The 23,955-nt window shown below is 38.6% G+C and overlaps 1 long non-coding RNA gene across 1 annotated transcript; it reads right to left on the reverse strand.

Annotated features, from left to right (window-relative positions):
- Positions 1 to 1,789: 1,789 nt before the first annotated feature.
- LOC134735448 (uncharacterized) lies at positions 1,790 to 19,323 on the reverse strand. Its single transcript, XR_010118563.1, has 3 exons — positions 19,221 to 19,323; positions 18,223 to 18,278; positions 1,790 to 1,890 (listed from the first exon to the last, which is right to left on the reverse strand). It is a non-coding gene; the product is annotated as an uncharacterized lncRNA (long non-coding RNA).
- Positions 19,324 to 23,955: the final 4,632 nt, after the last annotated feature.

Here is a 23,955-nt window from a genome sequence, read left to right on the forward strand (position 1 = left end):
AAGTAAATCTTCATTAATGTGATTTATAAATCACATTTATGGACTGGATACGAATTGGGCAAAGCTGAAGTGTTGAATTCATCTGATTCTCATTGCTCAGCTGGGCTCAATTTAAGACCCAGATTCATCAGCCTCTTGAGGAGAATTAAGTTGGCTAAACAGAATTTTGGATTCTGTGTTTAATCAATTTACATAGAACAGAGTTGGTCTAGTATTCCATAGTGAGCTCTGAGGTTCTTGGTTAATAAAAAGTGATGCAAGTTACAAAGTTATTTTTGATGTGACATAAATTTGCACCATTATTCTTATGTACTAACTTATAATGTGGCAGTATATAATTATAAAAATGATTATTGTCATTTGTATCACTAAATATGTATTTTTAGGCAAAATAAAATGCTTGTTTTACTGTATAATTTTTAATCATTTCAAATTTCATGCTTAACTATATGCTTTTTGACATCTGGACTCTGAATATCATAATTTATGATATATGTAGTGAGGTTTATTACGTGTTTACTTTTTTTCTCTAGCTTGTGAGAATATAATTAATATAGGCAATTTAGCATGTTAAACCACTTACAGATTTAGAATGAAGAAAATGCTACGAATAACAAACATATTTGTCAAAACATAGGTAAACATGAATTAATAAAATTTATAATGATTTAGGTACTCATGCTCATTTTTAGATAATTTCAATAGTAAATGAAAGACCAAACTGCTTTAAGAATGGATGTGTCTTATATACAAAGATATAGAGGGTAGGGAGTCTACTTACTTCTTTTTTCACTTACATTTTTTTTTTTCTGTGTGTGAAAGATAAATTTAGGAAGAGAAAGACAAAGAAGACTTGAGTTACTTTTGATTTAGTTGAACACATCAATTATTTAAATATTTTAAAAATGTAAATATGAGTCATTCTCAAAGATAGGAAAGAAGACTAGGAACACCAACCAGAGCTTCAGCTCTGTCATAATTATGAGATTAAATTAAAATTCAATTTCCTCTGGGAAGTTTTCCCTGATCCTCAGCTGGAAGTAATTTCTTCCTCCTCTGACTTTCCAGTGCCTCTCCTAAAGCACTTAAGGCCTTGTATTGTAGTGATTTACGAATACTCTCCAGGGTCTTATGATATTGCAAAATTATAAAGTAATTGAGTAGAGGATTTATATCTGATCCTGCTTCAGTCTGGATGCAGTGGTTTGAAATAGAAGAGTATGGAGTTTAGAATCAGTGAGAACCCGGTTTCAAGCCAAGCTCTGCCACTTCCTAACCATTTGAACTGCAGCAAGTCATTATTTTTCTTTGCACTTTGACTTCCTTATATATAAAAGAATGATAATCATACTTAGTTCATAGCGTCTGGGAAAGATTTTATGAAATAATTCATTAACTGCTCCCATCCCCTCACATATATTCAATAAACCTCAGCTCTTTTCTTTCATATCGCTGATAAACATTCCTTTCCACCATGTAAAAGGTGTTCCTGTGAACACACAATGAGTCACTCATTTTGCAACTGCAACTATCACTTTTGAAAAGGCAATATCGCTATGATGTTTGGTATGGCTTGTGGGTTGCACTTTATCCCCATCCCCCACTACTGTTTTTTTAATTTATTCAATGGGACCAGTATTTCCCTTTCTCCTAGATGAAATTTAAGGAAAACTCCGTGTTTCTTGTCATTTTAACATAATGGTTTAACACAACTCTGGTCAGCAGTTCATAGGTCTCATTTCATGTAAGAATTAAAAGTTCAAAGATTATTTAAGTTGCAGCTACTTCCCTTTTCTCAGCTCAGTATTGTTGCAGTTTTGTCATTGACTAATGGATTGATGGAGAAGCAGATTGGCCTCTTCTGTCTTCCACTGACTTATGCTTCTAACCCTAGAGACAGAAAAATTATCAGGTGACGAATACTATCATGAATTGGTGCCTGACTCACAGACTATTGTTGTTTTGTTTTACTTATTTTAGGATGCAATTTTATCTCTTAGAATAATTTTAATGAATTCTTCAGGAACCCTTCCCACCCAGGCCCATTGTTGGGAATTTTATGTCTGCAGTCTCTTTGATGCGAAAGAAGTACTTTCTCTGGCTGAATATGAGGTTCTCATTGGCTTCAAATTGTTGATGAATATTTCATTTATATTTTCAAATAATATTTATTGAGCACCCACTATGTGTCAGAAACTCTTCTAAGTGGATTAGCGAAAAAAGATTTCCAATTTGGAAATATATATTTTAAAGGAGGAGACAAAACAATAAACAATAGACATAATTAATAAGTAACTAACATAGTATGTTAGAAAGTGACATATACTCTGGGAATAAGAATTAGTAAAGCAGGTTAAAGAGGATTGGGATTGCTTTTGTGGGACTAAGTCAAAATTTTAAGTGGGGTGATCACTGTAGTTCTTATTGAGAAGGTAGGTTGCAGCTTCTCCCATTCCTACATGCTCACCCTTTGCAATGTGGGTTTGCTGCTCAAAGGGTGGAAACTCACTTTCCATCCCTTGAATATGGGCTTGGACATGTGATCGCTTAGGGTAACATACATTAAAAATTAAAACAACCATCCTGGGTAACACGGTGAAACCCCGTCTCTACTAAAAATACAAAAAATTAGCCAGGCGTGGTGGCAGGCGCCTGTAGTCCCAGCTACTCGGGAGGCTGAGGCAGGAGAATTACGTTAACCCGGGAGGCGGAGCTTGCAGTGAGCCGAGATTGCGCCACTGCACTCCAGCCTGGGCGACAGAGTGAGACTCCGTCTCAAAAAACAAACAAACAACAACAACAAAAAAACAAAAAAGTATTAAAACAAAGCAAAGGCAAAAAAATTGCTTGTGTATTGGGGTTTCATCCTCTCTTGCTGCTAGGGAATTCTCTGCCACCAAGTAAAGAAATCTCATTTTGCATTCTGGAAGATGACAGCCCAACTGGAGGTAAAACTTTCAGCTTTCCAAACCCTTTCAGCTGAGGTTCTAGCTGAGGCTGAAGACTTCCAACCAAGAGTCATTCTAGACCACCAAGCTTCAGTTGAGCAGGCATAGACAAGAAGACAAGTAGCCAACCCACATAATCATGATCAGAAACAAACTGTCATTGCTTTAAACCACCAAAATTTGTGGTTATCCATAGCTAACTGTACTGATACACTGACATTTTTTAAAGGCTTGGAGGAAGTCACGATGTGTGCCCTGTGGATGGCTGAAATAGTAAATATCCTGTGAAAATCCCCTAAAGCAGAAGGGAGACTATAGGGTTGAGGAAGGGAGAAGGGTAGGATGACAAGGAGAAAAGGGAGGGATGTGGAAGGGAAAACCCAGATTATGTATACTATTGTAAATGCTTTAGCTTTTACTTTGGGTGAAATGGGAATTTCACCCTTGAATTCCAATTACTTCTCCAGGCAGACCCATGTAAATTTCCTTCTCTTGTGTGGCTCATTCTTTGCCTGGATAAACCCTGAAAGCGCAGACTAATTTCAGTTGCAGCAGCTAGCTCTTCTTTACTCCTTACTCAGCTAGTTAGCTAGCCAAGTGCATCTCACTCCTCAGACCTGGAAAGTATGAGCTCGTCACCAGTCTTCAATGTCTTCCAAAGTGCAGGTAAAGTATAATAAGCTTGACTGTCCATACCACCCAAAGCTCTCTCTAGAATTTAGGTAAAGGGATGAAATGCACTCTATCATCTTTACCCTTAGAAATGAACGAGATTCATAATACCCCAACAATTCTTTTGAAAAGTTCTCCTGAAATTTCTAGTTATTTTCCTTTTCTCTCCAATCTCCATTTAGGCTAAGGCAATGGTCATCTAAGATCACAAAACTGTTTCTATAATTTGCTTTTGTAAGTTCTAAATGTTTGTATTGCACCTTTGTTTACTGTGAGACATCTGTTATTTTATCAGTTGTCTTATCAGTTGCACCTGCAATTACAGCTAACTTATGTGCCTTTCAACATACTGCTAGAACAACAGTCTGAGATAGAGGTTGAATTTTCCATGACTAAAGTTGAAGAGGGCCTATTTTTAAAACTCTGTCTTCAAAATTATTTAATTAACATACTATTTCTTACAATTTGGCTCTGTTTTTCTTACAGAATACATTATAATCATTCTTTTTTATTGATACATTGTATTTTATACATTGATAGGATACATGTGAGTGTTACATGCAGAATGTGTAATGATTAAATCAGGGCATTTAGTATCTCCATCACCTCCAGCATTTATAATTTTTATGTGTAGAGAACATTTTGAGTCCTCTTTTCTAGCTACTTTGTAATATACAACACATCGTTGCTAACTATACTCACTCTACTCTGCTATTGTACATTAGAACTTATAACCTATCAAACTGTATGTTTGTACCCATTAACCAACTTCATTTCATTCATTACTACTACCCACACTCCCTTCTAGGCCTCTGTATCCATCATTCCACTCTTTACCTCCATAAGATCAAATTTTTAAGCTTTTATATATAGATGAGAACATACAATATTTATCTTTTTATTCTTGGTTTATTTCACTTAACATGATGACCTCCAGTTCCATCTATGTTGCTGCAAATGACAAGGTTTCATTCTTTTCTTTGGCTGAATAGTATTACATTGTGTGTATATACCACATTTTTTAAAAAAGTGCATTCATCCTTTTGTGGACACTTAGATTGATTTTACATCTTTGTCATTGTGAATAGTGCTGCAATAAATATGCAAGTGCAGGTGTTCCTCTGATACACAGATTTCTTTTCCTTTGGATAAATAGTAGTGAAATTGATGGATTATGTGACAGTTATATTTTTAGTGTGTTGAGAAATCTTCATAATGTTTTTTATAGTAGCTGTACCAAGTTACATTCTCAATAACGTTTGAATTCCCTTTTCTTTCATCCTCACCAACATCTGTTATATTTTGTATTTTTAATAATAACTATTTTAATTGGGGTAAAACAATATCTCATCATGGTTTTGATTTGCATTTCCCTGATGATTAGTAATGTTGAGCATCTATATATTTTTTGGCCATTTGTATGTCTTCTTTTGAGAAATGTCTATTCATGTCTTTTGTCCATTTTTAATTGGATTATGTGTTTCTTTCTTTGGTTTTTAACTGTTGAGTTGTTTAAGTTCCTTGCATATTCTTGATATTAGTCCCTTGTCAGATCAATCATTTGTGAATATTTTCTCCCATTTAAGAGGTTGTGTCTTCACTCAGTTGTTTCCTTTGCTGTATAGAAGCATTTTAGTTTAATATAGTCTCATTGGTCTATTTTTGGTTTTGCTGTCTATGCTTTCGAGGTTAATTCTTATTTATTGAATAGTTAGTGGTTAATTTCACTTAGCCATTCATTTATTAAATTTTTACTAAATTCTTACCATGTGCCAAACCTGAATTAAGTACTGGGTATATAGAAAGAACAAAAACAAAATCTCAGACTGTTGTTCTAGCAGTATGTTGAAAGGCACATAAGTTAGCTGTAATTGCAGGTGCAACTGATAAGACAACTGATAAAATAACAGATGTCTCACAGTAAACAAAGGTGCAATACAATCTCAAGGAGCTCATGGTTGATTGCTCAACAATTTAAAAAGAAATTTTAAAGAGGTATGCAAAAAATGTTTGGTAAATGTACTCCTTCAAGTGCTTTTAGATGGAAATAAAAGAAAAACACATTTAAAACTGGAGTAAGCAATAAAAAATATATATTGCCATTTATAGTAGGAGGTTCAGAAATTGAGCAGCTTCAGGGTTGACTTAATCAATGGCCTTAGTTCTATTTCTCCAGTCTCTTTTCTCCTCTGTGATTTAGCTCTATCTTTAAGTTGGTAATGAAATGGTTACATTAGCTCTAGAATTTACTTTTATGCCTAACAATGTCCAGAGGAAGAAACATATGTTGGTTCTAGAAGCACTCATAGAAGAATCCCTAGAGAATTTATTCTAACATCCTCTTGGCTTTAACTGAGTCACATGACTTTGCAGAACTGCAATTGACTCTAGAAAAATCAAGTACATCTCTTGAGCTGGAGGTGGGTTAGTTTTCCCTGTGTATCTAGATTTTTGGATAGAGTTGGTTACTTTAATAATTTCCAGATTCTATTAGAAAGAATTAATGTTTGGCTGGTAAGAATGCCCAGTGCTGTAGGTCCAAACAGAGTTACAGGAGAGAATTATACTGAACCTGAGTCTTGTGAAAGGGGTCAGGAAATGAATTTATATAGAAGTAATACTTTAGATGTAGCTTGGAATTCTGAGTAAGAGTTAGCTAAGAACGCTTAGTAGAAAAGGGTGATGAACCTTATGAAGGAAGAGGACAGCTTGGGCAAAGAACAGTAGTCTGTGGATCTTGGGGCTTGGGGAAATGCAAGTAAGTAAGATTGTCTGGAGCAGCACTGTGCCCAGATATTTACATGACATGAAGGAGCTTATTGGCTGTGTCACTCATGTAAAGAGGTTGAGAAATATCCAGAAACAGGAATACTGAATTTCAGCTACCATAGCATCTTCTATGAGATCTCCTGAGGAAATAAACACCCAGGAAAGATCCAGGCAAAGGCAGTTATGTTTATTAGTTTATTAATGAGAGCTGATATTGTATTGCCATGCAGAATTTGAAGAATTTCCTCTGAACCATTTCTTTAATACAAAATAAAATTCAGACGAATTTAAGAATTCTGAAGCCAGAGTGAAAGAACTGGAATCCCAATCCTGCCACTTGTTAGTTGCTTGACTTTGATCAGCACATGTAACCTCCGTGCTCCTCAGTTTCTTTTTCTGTGAAATGGGTATAATAGAGCATCCACCTCAAAGATTTTAGCAGACTAAATGAGTTACCACATATTAAAACACTCAGAAGAGTACCTGGTAAAGTTTGCAAGCATCATATGAGCATTATGTAAATATTGGCAAGTGGCGTTATTGCTTCTTCAGCTTTTGGTGGAGCCAAAGCTTAGGACACTAGAAGTAGGCAAAGCAGCTTTCCAGTGTCTTTTTCTTTTGATCTACAATTTTGAATGCAAGAAAAAACAGAATGAAAAAAGAAAATAATAATTTTTTATAAGACTTAGAGCAGACTGCCAGATACTCTTTTATTTCAAACTGGCAGTAGTTTAATTTTGTAAGGTACAGATTTGTGGTTATGCATAGATGTGGGTCTGGTTGGGAAGAAGTGAGTAACAAGTTGTCTCCTCTGAAAGAGGGAAAGACTAGGGGCTTTCTCACTGCACCAGCTGTGAATGTGGATAGGATTCTATAAAAGAAGACACTGAAGAGTGACAGAGGGAGAATAGGCTTCCAAAGACAGGAAGACAATTTAATGTTATATCCTCTTTGATGATGTTACTAAGAAAGATGGAGATGAAAAGAAGCTTCCAGTCTCCTTGCTATTCCCCACCACCATACCCTGCACTTATTTCCATAGTCTGAGTATACTATTTCAGACCTGCTAGGACCTTGCTGCTTGACCTGCATGTACATACTTCTATTCACCTTTATTATAGGTAGGATGCAAGGATTCATGGGATTGTATGTCTGTTCTTGTTTTGTGTAACCATATGGAAGGATTTTCTTCCTTGTAACCTTATTATTAATTTTTTTAAGTTGAATAGGTAACTATTGTTCTGACAGCTAATTTCCCATCTGTTTCTGCCTTCTAGATTCAGAAAATCAGATGTACACTTAATTTACTATAATGGGTTGAGTTGTGTCCTCTAAAAAAGATACATTCAAGTTATAACCCCTGGTATTTGCGAATGTGCCTTTATTTGGAAATGGAGTATTTACAGATGCAATCAAGTTAAAACTAAGTTATAATGGATTAGGGTGGGCTCCAAATCCAGTGATTAGTGTCCTTCTAAGGATAGGGAGACTTGGAAATACACAGAGGTAGAAAGGCCATGCCAGGATGGAGGCAGAGCCTGGGGTGATGTAACAGTAAGCCAAGGGATGCCGAGGATTACTGGCAGCTACCAGGTGCTGGAGAAAGGCATTGGAGGGGTCTATCCTAAAGACTCCAGAGGGGCCGGGCGTGGTGGCTCAAGCCTGTAATCCCAGCACTTTGGGAGGCCGAGGCGGGCGGATCATGAGGTCAGGAGATCGAGACCAGCCTGGCTAACACGGTGAAACCCCGTCTCTACTAAAAATACAAAAAATTAGCCGGGCGTGTTGGCGGGCGCCTGTAGTCCCAGCTACTCAGGAGGCTGAGGCAGGAGAATGGCATGAACCCGGGAGGCGGAGCTTGCAGTGAGCCGAGATCGTGCCACTGCACTCCAGCCTGGGCGACAGAGCGAGACTCCGTCTCAAAAAAAAAAAAAAAAAAAAAAAAAAAAGACTCCAGAGGAAGTACAGCCCTACTGACATCTTGATTTCAGACATCTAGCCCCAGAATTGTGACAGAATACATTTCTGTTGTTTTAAGCCACCTACTTTGTGACAGTTGTCTATGGCAGCTCTAGAAAACTAATACATCTGCATTGAAACATGCAGAATCTAGAATGTAGGCTAGAGCACATATTGAAACCTTTGAGTATAAAAGCCAGATTTTTATATCATTCTTCTATGGCTGTGATAAAAGCTGATATCAATATTCTCATCAGGAATAAAAAAATAGATCTGAGAAAGAAATTCAGAATTTCAAATAAAGAAATGAAGCATTTTGGTGATGGAGAACAGTTTTCCTGTTAGATCTTACAGCTAAACTATATCTTGCCTTCTGCCAATATAGATATTATCATCTCATCATTTTAAATTTCTTAAATTTAAAAACACTTCTATTAATGCTCCTTTCACTATGTCAGATTTGTTTTGTTGGATGAAAATCATAATGATAGCCAGATCTTCTTAGGATGCCTTTATCAACTTTGGTTTTGTTTTGTTTTGAGCAGACTTAATGAGGCAAATAAAGATTTATCAGTTCCCCGGACACTTTTTTACTCTTTAGCATGGAATTTGAGTGTAACGGTTGCTGATGAAGAATGACAGAGCATTTTGGTTAGTGCACATAAAACTGTTGTTTGTACAGATTATAACAAATATATTTTAAACTTAATTTCAAGTTTCCTTTTTCTGCTCCCTGTGAACCTTTTATTTCAGAATGCTTCTCACAGCCAAAATGCTCTACCAAATTGAATGGACACACCATTGCTTCTGAGACCAAATTAGCCTCCAAGATGGGCTGCCTGGTGCTCACACTGTCAGCACCACCATGGTCTGCAGGCCAGTTGCCAGTTTTTAACAGTGTCCAGGGAGATATCAGCTTCCTAACTGATTTCCTCCCTCTTCCCAACCTAATTATTCGGAGACCTTCAAGCTTTCCAGAAATATCTGCAATTAGTCAGATGGTATCTAGGGCTTTGTTTAAAATTACAATAGAAAATTTATCAAGACCATTTGGTTTAATCTCCCTCATCATCTTCCCAGTGGATTTTTTTTTCCCTTCTCTCTGGAGAGTTAGAAATGAGGCATCACAATTATTACATAATTACAGAGAATAATAGCAATAATAATGCTTGAAATTATTATTCCACTATTAAAAGGAATGATATGTGTAAAGATAATTTCTTGTCAGATTTATAAAACTTTTCTTCCAGAAGCTCAAACAATGAACAATTTGTTAGCTTTAAAAGCTCCCTTTGCGGATGGTGGTTAGAGCCCTGGTTTTGTAAACCAGGAGTCATGAGCTCACACTTCACTAGAGTCTCAAGCTACTTCTAGTATTTAAACATAATGGCTGGTATGAAACCATTGTTCTGTACATATTGTTGCATGACATAATAGATAAATTGATAGAGAAAGTTTCTGAGGTAAATGGAGATTATATTTTCATATAATTAGTCTTCTTTTCTAACTACTTTAACATAGCTTATATCGACATAGCAAACTCTTGGTCGGCCAAAGTTAAATAAAACACTTTAGACTATGAGTTTGATTTCTAATTCTACTGTTTTGTAACTCCATGTATTTGAGCAAGTCACAAGTTCTGAGTCTCATATTCATCAATAAATTGGAGTGCACAAGAACATACATATCATTAAACATTTTCTTTAGTGCAACATTAAATATAAACTTGAAAGCTTCTTAGTCTTCTAACCCCAATCTTATTTCCATTCTCACCTCTTCAGAATCAGCCATGTAATGAATTTAATATGAATTCTTGCAGTTATATCTATGAATGTACATGTCAACAAAACATTTTATGCACCTAATTTTTTAAAAAACTTACACAGTTGTTACACAGATGTCATCAAAGTGCGTATGTTACACTGAAATTTGCTGATGTGATTTGGCTGTGTCTCCACTCAAATCTCAACTTGAGTTGCATCTCCCAGAATTCCCACATGTTGTGGGAAGGACCCAGTGAGAGGTCATTCAATTATGGGGGCCGGTCTTTCCTGTGCTTTTCTCATGATAGTGAGTAAGTCTCATGAGATCTGATAGGCTTATCCGGGTTTTCTGTTTTTGCTTCTTCCTCATTTTTCTCTTGCTGCTGCCATGTAAAAAGTGCCTTTTGCCTCTGGCCATGATTCTGAGGCCTCCCCAGATGTGTGGAACTAGAAGTCCAATTAAACCTCTTTTTCTTCCCAGTCTCGGATATGTCTTTATCAGCAGCATGAAAATGGTCTACAGTAAATTGGTACCAGTAGAGTGGGGCGCTGGTGAAAAGATACCAGAAAATGTGGAAGCAACTCTGAAAGTGGGTAGCAGGCAGAGGTTGGAACAGTTTGGAGGGCTCAGAATAAGATAGCAAAATATGGGAAAGTTTGGAACTTCCCAGAAACTTGTTGAATGGCTTTGCCCAAAATACTGATAGTGATATGGACAGCCAGGACAAGGCTGAGGTGGTCACAGATGGAGATGAGGAACTCGTTGGGAAGTGCAGCAAAGGTGACTCTTATTAGGTGTCAGCAAAGAGACTGGTGGCATTTGCACCCCCCCTAGAGATTCGTGGAACTTTGAACCTGAGAGAGATGATTTAGGGTATCTGGTGGAAGAAATCTCTAAGCAGCAAAGCATTCAAGAGGTAACTTGGGTACTGTTAAAGACATTCAGTTTTATAAGGGAAACAGAGCATAAAAGTTTGGAAAATTTGCAGCCTGACAATGTGATAGAAAAGAAAAACCCATTTTTTGAGGAGAAACTCAAGCTGGCTGCAGAAATTTGCATAAGTATCAAGGAGCCTAATGTTAATCGCCAAGACCATGGGGAAAATATTTCCAGGTCATGTCAGAGATCTTCACAGCAGCCCCTCCCTCACAGGCCCAGAGGCACAAGAGGGAAAAGTGATTTCATGGGCTGGGCCCAGCATCCCTGTGCTGTGTGCAGCCTAGGGACTTAGTGCCCTGTGTCCCAGCCCCTCTAGCTGTGGCTGAAATGAGCGAATGTACAGCCTCGGCTGTGGCTTCAGAGGGTGGGAGCCCCATGCCTTGGCAGCTTGCACATGCTGTTGAGACTGTGGGTGCACAGAAGTCAAGAACTGAGGTTTGGGAACCTCCGCCTAGATTTCAGAAGATGTATGGAAACGCCTGGATGCCCAGGCAAAGGTTTGCTGGAGGGGCGGGGCCCTCATGGAAAACCTCTGCTAGGGCAGTGCAGAAGTGAAATGTGGAGTCAGAGCTCCCACACAGAGTCCCCACTGGGACACTACCTAGTGGAGCTGTGAAAAGAGGTCTATCATCCTCCAGATCCCAGAACAGTAGATCCACCTACAGTTTGTTCCATGCACTAGGAAAACCTGCAGACACTCAACACCAGCCTATGAAAGCAGCCAGGAGTGGGGCTATACCCTGTAAAGTCACAGGAGTGGAGCTGCCCATGGGAACCCACCTCTTGCATCAGCATAACCTGAATGTGAGACCTGGAGTCAAAGGAGATCATTCTGGAGCTTTAAAATTTGACTGCCCTGCCAGGTTTTGGACTTATAAGGACTCTGTAACCCCTTTGTTTTGGCCAATTTCTCCCATTTGGAATGGCTGTATTTACCCAATACCTATACTCCCATTGTATCTAGGAAGGAGATCTAGCTTGCTTTTGATTTTACAAACTTGTAGGCAGAAGGGACTTGCCTTATTTTAGATGAGACTATGGACTGTAGACTTTGGGTTAATGTTGAAATGAGTTAAGATTTTGGGAGACTGTTGGGAAGACATGATTGGTTTTGAAATGTGAAAATATCAGATTTGGGAGGGACCAGGGGTAGAATGATATGGTTTGGCTGTGTCCCCACCCAAATCTCAACTTGTTATAACTCTCAGAATTCCCACATGTTGTGGGAGGGACCCAGTGGGAGGTGATTGAATTATGGGGGTCGGTCTTTCCCATCCTATTCTCATGATAGTGAATAAGTCTCATGAGATCTGATGGGTTTATCGGGGGCTTCCACTTTTGCTTCTTCCTTATTTTTCTCTTGCTGCCACCATGTAAGAAGTGGCTTGTGCCTCCTGCCATGATTCTGAGGCCTCCCCAGCCATGTGGAACTGTAAGTCCAATCAAACTTCTTTTCCTTCCCAGTCTTGGGTATGTCTTTATCAGCAGCATGAAAACGGACTAATACACTTGCTTCTCTCTCATCAGAGTTTTCAAGATCTATTCTTGATAATATATAATATCTTACAGGTTATTTAATTCTGTAATGTATGGGAAGCAGCATAGGATCGTCCTTGCTGTTGCTATGGCATTTATTGCTGTTGGACCTTCAGGAAACCTCTCTGCATCTCAGTTTCCTCAACTATAAAATGGAGATGATAATTGTACTTACATCATGGAGCTGCTATGAGGATCAAAGAAGTTATCAACCCTTTAGAATACGGCCGGCACATAGGAACAATATATCTATTTGCTAAATCGAAGGAAACAACTGTTGAATATTTTGTTTTTAATTTTTTACTATTACTAGCAATTTTTTCAAAAATGTTTCATACACATACCTTTGTTCCTTTGTGGGAGTGTTGCTCAATAGTATATTACTCATGGAAATGTTGGCTCATAGGGTTTATGCCTTTTCAATTTTAGATAATCATAAATTGTTCTCCATAATAAGTGTGTTAATTTATGTTCCTACCAATGTTTAAAAATTTCTGTTTTCTCTACACCCTTGCCTTATTAAATATTTATCAATTTTTTGGCCAATCTGATTCATATAAAATGGATCTTGTGTTATTTTGTTCCCTTGATTACGAGTGAGGATAAACATTTTTTTTCAAATATCCTTTGGACATTATGATTTCTTCTTTTGTAAATTGCAAGCACTGCTTTGCTTGACTGGGACTAAATTATCAAGGTCTGGAGGGGCATGGTCTAAGGAAAATGGTTGAACAAATGCTAACTATGCTTATGTTCACTGTTATTTCTTTCTCCTGACTCCATTTTTGACTTCATCCCTCCACTTTTGTCTTCATCCATCCTTTTCCTTCTCTGATAGTTACATATTTTTTCATTTGTGAAGAATTATGCTTCAGAAATTGAAAGAAGATAATTTAAAAGCATGTCCTTGTCTTAATTGGAAGATGTCACATATTAGTTAAATGGCTTAAGGACAGTGAAAAAAAAAGCCTATCTTTTAATGACAAATATTGTAGATAACATGAATTGTCATGTTTTCTTTTTTGGTACTTATCTAACCCGACTGCTTATCTAGTTCAACAACTTTTCTGTACAAGGGTGCAGAGAACTTATGTAGAAGTGCTAGATATTAAACATTTACCTTGTGAATCCATGTAATTTTGTGCTAGTATCACCTACTAAATTAGAAGACAGCTGAGGGTCTAGTTACTGGCTGAGACACTGTAGTAAAGTGATTAATTGTGCTTTGGAAATGGAGCCTCTGGTTAAAATTTCATCTTCACCACCTTCTTATGTAACCCATAAGATTATTTTTAGGAGTAAATGGCATTATATATATATATATATATATATATATATATATATATATATATAAAGCTATTAATATAACACCTGGCACATAATAAATATTCATTATTATCTATTATTATTTCTTTCCTTTAATACTATTAGAGCTATAGGGTTATATAGTTCTATATATTTAGAGAGTTTAATTAAATTAGAATTAGGCTTCATCATTGTATAATGATATAGGCAGAAGTTATTATCTTAACAGATAATATTTGGGAAGATATTTAATAAGCTTTCTCTGTGGTATAAATGAGTGTTCTATGTTCTGGCCTTCTACATTTCAAGTTAAAAAGAAACCTACTTTGCATGGAAAAGGAGAAAGAAAAGAGTAAGGTTGAACTATGCTCTGCTGCATGGTGGGTTTGATGAAAGTGGAGTCACACTGATTGGTGCTCAAGATAAGTGTCTTGGGGAAGACTCATACCCTGTGGAATTGTTTTTAGTGGAATATTGTGGCTTATGGACTCTGGGATTTGTCCTTTGTTTTCAATAAAATGATAAAAATCATAATTTATTTGATGAAAAAGAATTTCTAATGGAAGCAGGAAAAAGCATAAAGCAAAACATATGTTATTTGGGTTACATATACATTGTTTGGAAACCTGTGAGTTAGTAAAAGAGTTTTACAATTCCAAGTTTGAATAGAATTGGTGGGAACAGCTAGAGTTAGTGATGTTTTCAATGGAACACTATGTTCTTTAGTGAGTACTGAAATGTGTTAAAATGGTTAATTCTATTTTTTGAACTAGGAACAATTTCCTGCAAAAATATGAATATACAATAAGTGTTACATAAAACCATGATTGTCAGAAGTAATATTTTAAAATTATGGTCAACTCATATTATTTATAATTTTCTCTTTAGATTTTTACTCTTACTCTACATACTTCTTCGCCTGACAAGCTCACTTGTATACCTGGTTGTAGAAACACAGAGTGCTAATTTCTACCACAGAACTTCTTACACTATTCCATAACTGTCTACTTATTCTGTTTCTCAACTAAGACTGACTTTTTGGAGGATATATTTTATTATTTTGTATTATCAATGTAGTAAAGTATCTTTTACAAAGTAAATGTTTTGCAAATGTTAGTAAAATGACTTTTTAGAGTTGAAATCTTGATTCTGCTTGTGGAGTATCAGTGTTCTAGAACAAAGACAACTGAAGCTGTTAAACCTTTAATCAAGAGGCTCAGGGAGGCCATTCCTATGATTACAGTGGCATATTGATTTATTCATTGATAGGCTCTTTCAGCAGGAACTCCCTAGAAGATCTGTCAGGCTGAAAAAATACATTGTCTTGATTTATAATGTTTGTTTTGGTTCTAGAACCATGCAAACTACAAAGCAAACATCTCTAGAGAAAAACTTAGAATTCACAAGGTATACGGAAAGAGTCCTGTAAATTTAACAAAAGATACTCAATATACATTATCCAAAATATCCATTCACCTAAACTCTAGAACTTGCATTTTTCATTATCTTTCTTTATTTAATGTTAATGAAAGAAAAATAAACACCTGAAAGGAGTTTCACTCTGACACAGGGATTGGAGTCTATGTCTATAAGAACACATAGTGAATTTATTTTATTTGGTTCCAGCTTGAAGACTTGCATTTTACATTTTATATGAGTAATTATTAAATTACATCTTAAGTTTTAATATATTTTGGATGATCACAACTTCTTTTCTTCCTAGAATGCCAAGATATGAGCTTGTAGATATGGGTTACATTATACTGTGTGGAAAGCGTTGTTATATGAAACCACTCAGACATGAAAACAGACTGCCTTCTATTAATAACAGACGCTCAAACATTTGATTCACCTTTCACTTCCATATACTTGCACTTTCTATTTTCCCCTTCAGGATTGGACTTCACTATTATGGACTTAATGTTTGTGTTCCCCCTAAAATTCACATGTTGAGACTGTAACCCCCAGTGTGATGGTATTAAGAAATGGGGTGTTTGGGAGGTAATTAGCTTTAGAGGAGGCCACAAAAGTACCATCCTCATGATGGGATTTGTGCCCTAGAAAAAGAGACCAGAGAATTTGCTCCTCACCCTAGTCAAGTGAGGACACAGCCAGAGGCAGCCCTCTGCAAACCAGGTGAAGAGCTCTCACCACAAACCTACCAGGCTGGCACCCTGATCTTGCACTTCCCAATTTTCAGAATTGTGGAAAATAAATGTCTGATTTTAAATCACCCATTCTGTGGTATTTTGTTATGGCATCTCAGACTGACGAAAAAACTTTCCCATCTTTTACTATCAAGCCAGTCTTCAATGTTTAGTTCAAGCATCACCACTCCCCACCCTTGCATTGTGTGTATGAGGGTGTATTAAAAAAATAGGCAGACTATTTTTAAACACAAGTTATGCAACATATTTTCACTATAAAAGTTGTGAGAAATATTAAAGTAAAATATGAAAACAACTTCGTTGCCCTAACAAATTTCTCATGTCAAGAGTAAGCACTGGTCACCTGTAATCTTGGCACTTTGGGAGGCCAAGGTGGGAGGATCACTTGGGCCCTGGAGTCTGAAACCAGCCTGGGCAACATAGTGACACTCTGTTTCTATAAAAATTTTTCTTAAAAAAATTAGCTGGACACAGTGACACACAACTGTAATCTCAGCTACTTGGGAGGCTGAGGTGGGGGGATCACTTGAGCCTGGGAGGCTGAGGTTACTGTAAGTTGAGATCAGACCGCTGCACTCCAGCCTGGGCAACAGAACAAGACTCTGTCTCAAAAAAAAAAAAAAAAAAAAAAGAGAGAATAAAAGAAAAAGAAAAAAAAGAAAAAAGAAAGCAAAGCAAAGAAACAAACAAACAAAGAGTAAGCATTGGCCAGGTGTGGTGGTTCACATCAGTAATCCCAGCATTTTGGGAGACCAAAGTGGGAGGATTGCTTTAGTCCAGGGGTTTGAGACCAGCCTGGGTAACACAGGCAGACCCTGTCTCTACCAAAAACTAAAAAAAAAAAAAAAAAAAAAAGAAAAGAAAAGAAAAAATTAGCCAGGCATGGTAGCTTACCACTGGGCTCCCAACTACTCGGGAGGCTGAGGTGGGAGGATCACTTGAGCCCAGGAGTTCAAGCCTGCAGTGAGCTTTGATCATGCCATGCACTGTAGCCTAGGTGATAGAGCAAGATTTTGTCTCAAAAAACAACAGAAAAGGAGTAAGTGCTACTATTTTAACATTATCAAGTATTTCTTTCTAGTCCTTTTTCTATGAAAATGCCATTTCCAGTCCTTCCGCTAATTGTTATTTCCTCCTGCTGTGTCAACATAACACTTTGTTACCTTCTGTCTCGTATTCATATGTGGCTTTACCGTAAACTAATAAAGCTTAAACTTCAGGGCTTTTCAGAATGAACCGTCAGAAAAAAAAACAAAAACATAAAAAACAACAAAAACAAAACTTCAGGGCTCCTTGCTTGCACAGGCTCCTTCCAAAACTGCAAAATGTCTTGCCAAAGTATTCACATAATCATTGATTTATATATTTGCAATTAAGCGCTTTGCAAATTGCCTACGTTTCAAGACCCCACAAAACCTGAAAATACCCTTCCTGCAACAAAATGTATAAATCATCAACTTGCACATAGTGGGTGTGTGTCTGACTGTTTTGCTTTGCTATAAAAGAGTCCCTGAGACTGAGTAATTTATAAAGAAAAGAGGATTATTTAGCACATGGTGTTTCAGGCTGTACAGAAAGCATGGCACTGGCATCTGCCTGGCTTCTGGATAAGGCTTTTGTGCTGTGTCCAAACATGGCAGAGAAGATTCAAAGAAAAACATGTGTGAGGAGAGAGCAAATCTGAAGGGCATCCTGGCTTTATAACAACCCACTCACTCAGTAACTAATTTATTGCCAGGGGAACTAATCCAGTGTCAAGACGGTGAGAGCTCACTACCTCAAGAAAGGCACCAAGCCATTCATGTGGGATCTGCCCCTAAGACCCAAACACCTCCCACTAGGCCCCACCTCCAATACCACCACATTGGGGATCAAATTTTAACACAAGATTTGATGGGGACAGCCAACTCATATCAAAACCATCACAGTGTGTGACAAATTTAGGACTAAGTGAGCTTCAGTAGTGACCAGGATTGTTTACAAGAAACAAGCAGAGTTTTAATCACAAGCAGGAAATGTAAGTATATCACATAAATGTTTTATTTTCCCTTTTGTGTAATGTGGTCTTAATATGTTATTCTAGTTTTCACCTGCACATTAATCAACACATTCTACCTAATATATTTTGCATTTGCTACATTGATTAAGGAACAATTTCTGACCTGTAGTACAGTTGGCCTTCAGTATCCACAGGCTCCCCATCTTTGGATTCAACCAACTGAGGATCAAAAATATTTTTTAAAAACTCAATAAAAAATAATACAAATAATACAAATAAAAAATTTGTATACAGTATAAATTTGTATACTGTATAACAGTATAACAACTATTTACATAGCATTTATATTATATATTTAAAGTACACTACAAGATGTACATAGGTTGTATGCAAATATTAACACTATTTTATATAGGGGACTTAAATTTTGGCATTCACAAATTTGGGTATCTGTGGGGGTCCTGAAACCAATCCCTCGCTGACAGTGAGGGAGAACTGAATTACCTTCTACATGTTACACTTAAAGAAGGCCAGATTAGATTTCCAGCTCCTCAGACTGTGTGACTTCATCTAAATAAGTGCCATTCAATAGACCTTTATGCAATGATGGGAATTTCCTAGATTGTCTATACTGCCCCAGATCATAGCCACTAGCCACATATAGTGACTGAGCTCTTCAAATGTAGCTAGTGTGGCTGTGAAACGAAATTTTAAATTCTATTTAAATGTAATTGTCAGAGGCGTTTGAACCAGAGTGCCTCCATCTTGAACAGGGGCTGGGTAAAATAAGGCTGAGACCTGCTGGGCTGCAAGCCCATTAAGTTAGGCATTTTTAGTAACAGGATGAGATAGGAGATAGACACAAGAATAACGTCATAAAGACCTTGTTGATAAAACAGTATACAGTAAAGAAGCTGGCTAAATCCCATCAAAACCAAGATGGCAAGGAGAGTGAACTCTGATCTTCCTCACTGCTCCTTATATGCTAATTAGAAGGTATTCGCATACTAAGAGACATGCATGAGCGCCGTGACAGTTTACAAATGCCATGGCAATGTCTGGTAGTTACCCTATATGGTCTAAAAAGGGGAAGAACCCTCAGCTCCTGGAATTGCCCACCCCTCTACCAGAAAACCCATAAATAATCTACCCCTCTGTTACCGGGGTCCTTGCTTCCAGAGCTCCTAAGATGGTGACAGGCGCTTCCAAAATGGCAGCAGGCCACTTCAAAGATGGTGGCAAGCCTCGTGTTCTCTGACCTGAGGTTCTTGGCCTCACGGATTCCAAGGAATGGAATCTTGGGCCATGTGGTGAGTGTTATAGCTCTATTAGAAGCTGTGAGTCACAGAAGAGAACTGTGGAACCCAGTGACTAGTGTTCAGCTTGATTAGGACAAACCCAGGCACTTAGCCATGCAGGAACAATGGCAAGCCTTTAGCCCCATCGGGAGTGGCAATGGGTGCCTCGCTGGATCAGGAGCACAGCGGACACCCTGCCCGATCCGGAGGGATGGAAGTCAGCGGTGGGTCTGCGACAGCCGCAAATGGCAGTGGTGGATGGCGAGCGAAAGCTCAGCTCCAGCCATAGCAAACACGGACCAGAAGAGGGTGCAGTTGCAAGATTTAATAGAATGAAGTACAGTGAAAACAGAGCTCCCATACAAAGGGAGGGAGCCCAAAGGGGTTGCCCTTGCTGGCTCAAATGCCTGGGTTTACATCCGGACCCTTGTCCCTCCCACTGTGCTCTCAGGCAATAGATGATTGGCTGTTTCTTTACCTCCTGTTTTTGCCTAATTAGCATTTTAGTGAGCTCTCCGATTGGTTGGATGTGAGCTAAGTTGCAAGCCCTGTGTTTAAAGATGGATGTGGTCACCTTCCCAGCTAGGCTTAGGGATTCTTAGTCGGCCCAGGAAATCCAGCTAGTCCTGTCTCTCACCTTGTTTAGCATATACTTAAGAAATAACCATAAAAGTGGGCAACCAGCAGCCCTCAGGGCTGCTCTGCATATGTAGTGGCTATTCTTTATCTCTTTACTTTCTTAATGAACTTGCTTTCACTTTACTCTATGGACTCACTCAGAATTCTTTCTTGCATGAGACCCAAGAACTGCCTTCCTTGGGGTCTGGATTGGAACCACCTTTCTGGTAACATAATTACTTTAAATTTAAATTATCTAGATATAAGCCACACAGGGCTAGTGGCTACCATATTGAACAGTACAGCTCTAGAAGACTGTGAACAATGTGATCCACTGGGGAGGGCTTAATTAAAGAAATCAGTACATTAGTGATAATAAATGATGAAGGATCAAGTTTGAATAATATTGTACCCCATTCTTCTAGCAAAACATTGTGTACCATGTTTAGTCTGCAAACAGACTTGAGAATGGAAATCAACATACAGCAATGTAATGAATTGAAAAGGCAATTTCAAAGAAAAGATAAATGTTTAGCTTTAAAAACATCTATGTTAAAATGAAGAAAGAAGAAAAAAAATTATTTAAAAGGTAGGGGAGCCAAGAATCCACAGTAAAACATCCCTTTTCGGTCATTTAGCTGGAAAGCAGAAACAGAACAAAAAAAGAAGAATTAAGAAAGCCTATGGGTGTGCCAGGAGTCTCATTGTTTCACTGTGTGCAAGTATTTATGTGGGAAGGAATAGTGACTACAAAAACACTGACTTGAAAAGGTATGAGCCAGCAGGGACCCTGGGCCAAAACATTAGTACCACTGTAATCCCAGAAATCTATGGAATTTGCAAATTCACTATTTACTTTGCTAACATGACAAGAGAGGCATTCCAAATGATTTGCTTACTGTGGTCAGCATTCTGAAGTTATTGTTCTATGTTTTATGTTTTTTTTTTTTTTAAAGAAATACTAACAAAATCATCCAAGACCTCTCTATATTGTAATTGTGCATGGCAAGTTATGAATGTAAATTCCTTGACAGGAAGATAACAATGTAGCCCCCGGGGATGCAAATTAAATTATACATTCCTGAAATCCTTGTTTTGTTTTATTTTAGAAAGTGTCTGCATCTGTCATTGCTATTTAGCACATATTTAATCATGATATTTCAGTGGTGATTGTGAAATCACCATTGCAAAATTATAACTGAGACGGTGAGAGAGATCTGACCTAACCAATTCCCTCTTGCTTCTGACCTTCAAGTTGTTCTTGTTTATTCCTGGGTGTAGGTGAAACTAATTTTGGGAGAAACTTACTTTATAGTTTGAAACAAAGAGATAACAACCCTTTCCCAAAACGAACCCCTTCTTGCCTGGGGATTAGACTGCCTTTGTAGGACTAATAGATTAGCCACCAGATGAGAAATTATGGTTTAAGAGTCATACGGCTGAAGGCTGCAAGATTCTAAATGTCCCAAATCGCTCCCAGGGATAACATCACTATTGTAAAACCTAATATCAGTGCTTGAGATATTTTGCAGACCCTGCACCTGATGGATCAGCTGGCACCACCCAGACTGATAAACTGACTCATCTGGTTTTGGGGCCCCATCTAGGAACTGACTTAGTGCAAGAGGACACTTTCGACTACCTGTGAGTTCATCTTCAACCTTACCAATTAAACTCCCACATCACTGGTGCCCTAACTACCAAATTAACCTTAAAAACTCCGATCCCTGAGTTCTCAGAGATCGATTCAAGTAATAATAACACTCTGGTCTCCCACACAGACAGCTCTGCATAAATAACTCTTTCCCTATTGGAATTCCCATCTTGATAAATTGGCTCTGTCTAGGCAGCAAGCAAGGTGAAGCTGTTGACCAGTTACAATGGTGGGCTTTTTGTTTAGAAGATGACTTTCTTTCACGTGCAATTCTTACAACTTATTTTTTATTGTGTAGAGATTATTTGGTGACTTTAGAAATTTAAATGCTGGTCTCTTTAAAAAAGATGAACCTGTCAATATGCATTTCTGTCTCCAAAGGAGAAAAATGTAGCTTGTGCCAAGTCATACTTTATTACATATTGGTGATGTCTTATTGTTGTTTGAATCATTAATTATAAGAAATTTTCATTCATAAAAGTGCACTTAGCATATCCTAAAAACACATAAAATTGGTCTGCATTACTTTGAAAACAATTCCACATGTAGCTTGCTTCCTAAAGTATAAATGACATGGGGATAGCCGTGATGTAGGATCAGAATTCCTTCTTAGCTTATGGAATAAAATAAGTGACACGTGATCAATATTAGGTGCCATGGAGAAGGAACACCCTTCTCCATGGTAAAAAGGTAATGATGAGGCAGATACGTTAGCCAAGTTCCGATGGTTAGAGTCGGCACCTACACAAGATGTAGCTTTGTGGCTACACAGGAAACTGAGACATGCAGGGAGTAAACTGATGTAACAGGCAGGTCAATAGGCCCTGGGGTCTGTCTTTGCCTTCACAGGACATTTTGGAGGCCTGCCAGAAGTGCCCAGCATGTGCTCAGGCATACCCCAGACAGAGACAACTGCCCAGTGTAACAAAGCAAATGATGGTAGGGCAGATGCCCTTAACCAGATGGCAAATAGATTACATTGAGCCGCTGCCAAAATCGCAGGGCTACACATATGCACTGACGGCGGTAGACACAGCCACTGGCTTGTTGTTCACCTACCCTTGCAGGGTGGTCAACCAGCAACACAGCATTCGAGCCCTATAACACTTATGTGCCTTATGTGGGCATCCCCTGGCTGTTGAAAGTGATGGGGGAACACATTTCACTGGACAGCAGGTACAACAGTGGGCACAGCAGATGGACATATGATGGGGATTTCATGTTCTTTATAACCCACAAGCCGCTGGCATGATTGAGAGATATAACGGATTCTTGAAGAATGGGTCACAGTTGCTTGTTACTCCCCCATCTTGGCAGGGATGGACTTCCAGGTTGGACCTGGTGCTTCAAATTTTGAATGAGCAGCCACGGAAAGGTGGCCCAGCCCCGGTGGAGGCTTTGTTACACTAGGCCTCCACCCCCATCCAGCTACAGATACACACCAAGGATGAGCTCCTCCAATCACGTATGGGGACAAACAGTAATCTATTGTTGCCTGCCCCAGCGCCTCTGAAGGCAGGGGAACAGAAAACCTGGTGTTGGCCATGGACCCTCCAAGCCCTTCATTGCCGATGGTTGGCTATTTTAGCCCCCTGAGGGGAGGGCCTGCTGTATGATTACATGTTACTCCTTGGGTATTTAATGTGTGGCCTCCATGATTGACTGTTCATAGAGAAATGGCCAGGGAAGGAACCCTCCTCTGGGGGACATACGTACTGTCTGTGTGGCCTATTACGAGCTCTCCTGTGACTTTGTAATGGGTACAAGACCCAAAAGAACCATAAGGAGCTGACAATGTGTGGTATCATCGCCCAGGGCAAAAGCTGTTGGCAGCTGCATTGTTATCCAGGGATGAAAAGTTAGCCTGTATTTTGCCTGAGGGACACGATTTGCCCTTGTTAGTACCTGTGCCTGCTTTGTCATTCCAGCTGTAGGTTGGCATGCTCCAACAGCATCATGGATGGGAACCACACCTACGCTGAGGTGACCAATGTCTCCAACTGTTGGATCTGCACAACTCTTCCAGCAGCAGCTGGGGACAGCTTGTTCCGGCACGTGCATCCAGCTTCTGTGCAGAAGTGGACATGGGTAGAGACTTGGAGTCCCACAGATAATAGGTAGGATGCAACACGGTGGGCTTTGAACAGGGGGCATTGCAGAACCCATGGCAAGCCTGCCCCCTGGCTGACTCGTAGTGTTCACGATGGATGAGGTTGGCTAATGGGAGAACATGTAGTGCCTGCATTGCAGGTACCATGATGTATAGAGCAGCACTGGGGTAAAGTCACTGTAAGATAGTTGCTTGCTGAGGTTTGTGCAAACAAAA

Source organism: Symphalangus syndactylus, chromosome 21 (genome assembly GCF_028878055.3).
Source record: "Symphalangus syndactylus isolate Jambi chromosome 21, NHGRI_mSymSyn1-v2.1_pri, whole genome shotgun sequence".
NCBI classification, from domain to species: Eukaryota; Metazoa; Chordata; class Mammalia; order Primates; family Hylobatidae; genus Symphalangus; species Symphalangus syndactylus.